We start from the raw sequence: 5550 nt of genomic DNA on the forward strand, positions 1-5550 counted from the left end.
AGGGATGTTAAAGATAATAAGAAGGGATTTTAGAGGTATGTAGTGTCTAAGAAACAGACTAAGGACAATGTAGGCCCCCTCCGGAAACTTTCAAGAGAACTGGCTACACAGGACTTGGAGATGGCTGAGGTTCTGAATAGCTTCTTTGCCACTGTCTTCACTGGCAAAGGCTCTGACTGCAGCACCCGAGTATTGGAAGGTGGACGCAGGGACTGTGAAAACCTAGACCTTGGGCCCACTGTACGAGAGGATATGGTTCGAGACGATCTTAAGAACCTGAATGTACCCAAGTGCATGGGAACTGATGAAATCCATGCGCAGGTCCTGAAGGAGCTGGCAAATTAAGTTGCTAAGGCCCTGTCCATCATATTTGAAAAATCACGGCAGTCAGGTTGAAGTTCCCGATAACTGGAAAAAGGGAAATATAACCCTCATTTTCAAGAAGGGGAAATGGATGACCCAGCGACTTACAGACCAGTCAGTCTCACCTCTGTGCCTGGCAAAATCTGGGAGCAGATTCTCCTGGAAGGCATGCTAGGGCACATGAAAAACAAGGTGCTTGGTGACAGCCAACATGACTTCACTAAGGGGAAATCCTGCCTGACCAATTTGGTGGCCTTCTATGATGGGGCTATGGAAACGATGGACAGGGGTGGAGCAGTTGACGTCATCTACCTGTACTTGTGCAAAGCGTTCAACACTGCCCCACATGACATCCTTGTCTCTAAATTGGAGAGATATCAATTTGATAGGTGGACCACTCGGTGGATAGAGAACTGGCTGGATGGTCACACTCAAAGAGTTGTGGTCAACGGTTCAGTGTCCGGCTAGAGATCAGTAATGAGTGGTGTCCCTCAGGGATCAGTGTTGGGACCGGTCTTGTTTAATATCTTTGTCTCTGACATGGACAATGGAATTGAGTGTGCCGTCAGCAAGTTTGCCAATGACACCAAGCTGTGTGGTTCTGTTGATACACTAGAGGGAAGGAATGCCATTCAGAGGGACCTTGACACACTTGTCAGGTGGGCTGATGCCAACCTCATGAAGTTTAACCATGCCAAGTGCAAGGTCCTACACGTGGGTCGGAGCAATCCCAGGCACAGCTACAGGTTGGGCAAAAAGGAAATTCATGGTAGTCCTGCGGAGAAGGACTTGGGGGTGTTAGTCAATGAGAAAATGAACATGAGCTAGCAGTGTGCACTCACAGCCCCGAAAAACAACCGTATCCTGGGCTGCATCAAAAGGAGCTTGACCAGCAGGTCAAAGGAGGTGATCCTGCCCCTCTACTCTGCTCTTGTGAGACCTCACTTGGAGTACTGTGTGCAGTTCTGGTGCCCTCAACATAACAAGGACATGGTACTGTTAGAACAAGTCCAGAGGAGGGCCACGAGGATGATCAGGGAACTGGAGTACCTCCCATATGAAGACAGGCTGAGAAAGTTGTGTCTGTTCAGCCTGGAGAAGAGAAGGCTGCGTGGAGACCTCATAGCAGCCTTCCAAGTATCTGAAGGGGGCCTACAGGGAATATTGTCCGATCCCTGCTAACTGTTCATAGGTAATTCCCATTTGCATTACCTGTGGTCTTTGGGCAGTATTATAACAACAGTCAGCATATTCTGCAGACCATAGTAAATGATCTCCTCCAGATAGAACTGCTTTTGTTAAAGTTTTCCAGTCTCCAGGAGGAAGCATGTTAGAAGCAATCGTTTCTATAATAGCAATTGTAAAAGGTGCTGTGGGTCCATACTGTGTTGTTGCTACTTTTAATTCTTTTAGTTGTTTATATGGAATGGCTTCATAATCATTAAAAAGGCCACCCATTCCATTTTTCCTCTGAATTACTGGGAATATCTGAGGAAAACCATCTAATTTCTCACCGTCCTGTTTTGCATCTTTTAAAGCCAATTGTAATGGAGAACGCTGCATGATAAGATCTTCTGGCCCTGGAGGAGGGGGCATAGTTCCTGCTCTAAAAGCAGGCAACACAGTAGGAGTACAATTTTCAGTTTGAATCCCCATACTTTTTACTACAGGGAATATAAGTTCCTCATTATTATATTCAGCAGCTTCCTTTTCTAATTCATCCAATTCATCAAGATCTAAATCATCAATATTATTCTGTGGGGCATCTTGCTCACGTAATTGCTTTGTTGAGTTTGATTTTAAAAAGAAAGAGTCTCGCTGAAAATTTATAGGGTCCTCATATCTAGGAGAAGATGGGGGGGGGAAGCTGAGGGTAATTGCCCCAACGATTTTGAACGAGACAAAGGTTTCTTATCATAGTGCGTTTCCCTTAACCATTTTTCATCCCCAGTATCCCCTCTAAGGCATTCTTTTACTAACGTCCACAAGGTAAATGTTTCAATAGATACTTTCTCAGGTCCATGAATGGCATAATATCCCTGAATCCTATCTCCTACTTTGTTCCAAGTTTCAATATTAATTGTGCCATTTTTTGGAAACCAAGGGCACACCTGTTCAACAAATTCTAAAAAATTATCAATTTGCTTAGTAGTTACCTTAACTCCTCACGCTACCAATAATGATTTCAACATAGATGCAAAAATTTTATGTTCTGTGCTTTGTGCATTCCCCATCTTTATCTTATTTAAAACGTCTGTTATACAAAGTTCTTCACCCCAACATATACTCACCTACCGTGGCTTCACCGGGGAAGCGACGTCCCGTCCATTAATGTCGAGTTTCCCGGGTTTTGGCACCAACTGACAGAGACCAGCTCATTAAGGACACCTGAAAGAAACAGACGGACTACAGCTCTGATGGCATGTAGCAAAGTTTATTGAACAAGCTTCTATATTTATACTTAAGTTAGATCCTTTTAACACGTTACAGGGTCCTGGTCTAAGGTTGATAACATCTTTTTGGTTACATTATAACTACACGTGACAATTGTTACCTGATCTTGCATTATGTTCTTAATTATTCTTGTTCTCTGGTCTTTCCAGATGTACTGCACCACCTGTTCTTTTATTGTTATAGAAACTGGTTTTTCTCCTTTAGGAGATTCAGGGAGAGGTCGAAACGCTCCCTTCCAGGAGCATATTTGCCTTCATCTTACTAACCCTTTCAGGCCAGTTCGACTACCTTCAGTCCTCCAGAACCATTGCCTAGCCAATGGGGTCTGTCGATTGGTAAGCGTACCATCCTGTTGAGGCTCGAAGGGGGGAGCAAAAGGTTGAATTGATTCATCCATCATGTCATCACTTTTGTTTGAGCTTGATTTTTTTACCCTTTTTACAGGTTTATTCAATGTTTCATTAGTGGGAAACCCCTTAATTTTATCTCGGTCCATCCCATCTTTCAACAAGGCAGCAAAAACTTATTTTTGAGAGATTCGATTATCTTTAGAATCATAGAATAGTCTCTAGCATCCCTGTAGGCCCCCTTCAGATAGTGGAAGGCTGCTATGAGGTCTCCATGCAGCCTTCTCTTTTCCAAGCTGAACAGCCCTAACCTTATCAGCCTGTCTTAATACAGGAAGTGCTCCAGCCCCTTGATCATCTTTGTGGCCCTCCTTTGGACTTGCTCCAACAGTTCCATGACCTTCTTATGTTGAGGACACCAGAACTGCACACAGTACTCCAAGTGAGGTCTCACAAGAGCAGAGTAAAGGATCACCTCCTTCAACCTGCTGGTCAAGCTCCTTTTGATGTGGCCCAGGATATGGTTGGCTTTCTGGACTGCAAGCACACACTGCCAGCTCATGTTAAGTTTCTCATTAACCAACATGCCTTCTTGGGGGGCTGACTTTAATCTCTTCTCTGCCCAACCTGTAGCTGTGAGATTGCCCTGACCCAGTTGTAAGACCTTGCACTTGGCATGATTGAACTCCATGAGGTTGGCATCAGCCCAACTCTCAAGCATCTCACCAGCCACTCATTATCGGTCTCCAAATGGACATTGAGCCATTGAACACAGCTCTCTGCATCCTGCCATCCAGCCAATTCTTCATCCACTGAGTGGTCCATCCATCAAATTTATGTCTCTCCAATTCATGCCCCATGTGGGGGGGTGTCGATCCAGTGGCGTGGCTCAACTGAACTGCTTGGTGAATGTAAGCAAAGTTGTATGCTGAAAGGAAGCAAAATCATGGCAGTCAGGTGAAGTTCCCGATGACTGGAAAGAGGGAAACATAACCACCATTTTCAAGAAGGGGAAAATAGATGACCCAGGGAATTACAGACCAGTCAGTCTCACCTCTGTGCCTGGCAAAATATTGGAGCAAATCCTCCAGGAAGGCATGCTAAGGCACATGAGAAACAACAAGGTGCTTGGTGACAGCCAGCATGGCTTTGCTAGAGGGAAAATCCTGCCTGACCAATTTGGTGGCCTTATATGATGGGGCTACAGAAATTATGGACAGGGGTGGAGCAGTTGACGTCATCTACCTGTACTTGTGCAAAGCATTCGACACTGTCCCACACAACATCCTTGTCTCTAAATTGGAGAGACATCAATTTGATAGGTGGACCACTCGGTGGATAAAGAACTGGCTGGATGGTCACACTCAAAGAGTTGTGGTCAGCGGTTCAATGTCCGGCTGGAGATCAGTAACGAGTGGTGTCCCTCAGGGATCAGTGTTGGGACCGGTCTTGTTTAATATCTTTGTCGCTGACATGGACAATGGAATTGAGTGTGCCGTCAGCAAGTTTGCCAATGACACCAAGCTGTGTGGTTCTGTTGATACACTAGAGGGAAGGAATGCCATTCAGAGGGACCTTGACACACTTGTCAGGTGGGCTGATGCCAACCTCATGAAGTTTAACCATGCCAAGTGCAAGGTCCTACACGTGGGTCGGAGCAATCCCAGGCACAGCTACAGGTTGGGCAAAAAGGAAATTCATGGTAGTCCTGCGGAGAAGGACTTGGGGGTGTTAGTCAATGAGAAAATGAACATGAGCTAGCAGTGTGCACTCACAGCCCCGAAAAACAACCGTATCCTGGGCTGCATCAAAAGGAGCTTGACCAGCAGGTCAAAGGAGGTGATCCTGCCCCTCTACTCTGCTCTTGTGAGACCTCACTTGGAGTACTGTGTGCAGTTCTGGTGCCCTCAACATAACAAGGACATGGTACTGTTAGAACAAGTCCAGAGGAGGGCCACGAGGATGATCAGGGAACTGGAGTACCTCCCATATGAAGACAGGCTGAGAAAGTTGTGTCTGTTCAGCCTGGAGAAGAGAAGGCTGCGTGGAGACCTCATAGCAGCCTTCCAAGTATCTGAAGGGGGCCTACAGGGATGCTGGGGAGGGACTATTCATTAGGAACTGTAGTGACAGGGCAAGGGGTAATGGGTTGAAACTTAAACAGCAGAGGTTTAGACTGGATATAAGGAAGAAATTCTTTTCTGTTAGGGTGGTGAGGTACTGGAATGGGTTGCCCAGGGAGGTTGTGAATGCTACATCACTGACAGTGTTCAAGGCCAGGTTGGATGAAGCCTTGGGTGACATGTTTTAGTGTGAGGTGTCCCTGCCCATGGCAGGGGGGTTGGAACTAGATGATCTGAAGGTCCTTTCCAACCCTAACTGTTCT

The sequence above is a fragment of the Melopsittacus undulatus genome, assembly GCF_012275295.1.
Source record: "Melopsittacus undulatus isolate bMelUnd1 chromosome W unlocalized genomic scaffold, bMelUnd1.mat.Z SUPER_W_unloc_2, whole genome shotgun sequence".
Classification (NCBI taxonomy): Eukaryota; Metazoa; Chordata; class Aves; order Psittaciformes; family Psittaculidae; genus Melopsittacus; species Melopsittacus undulatus.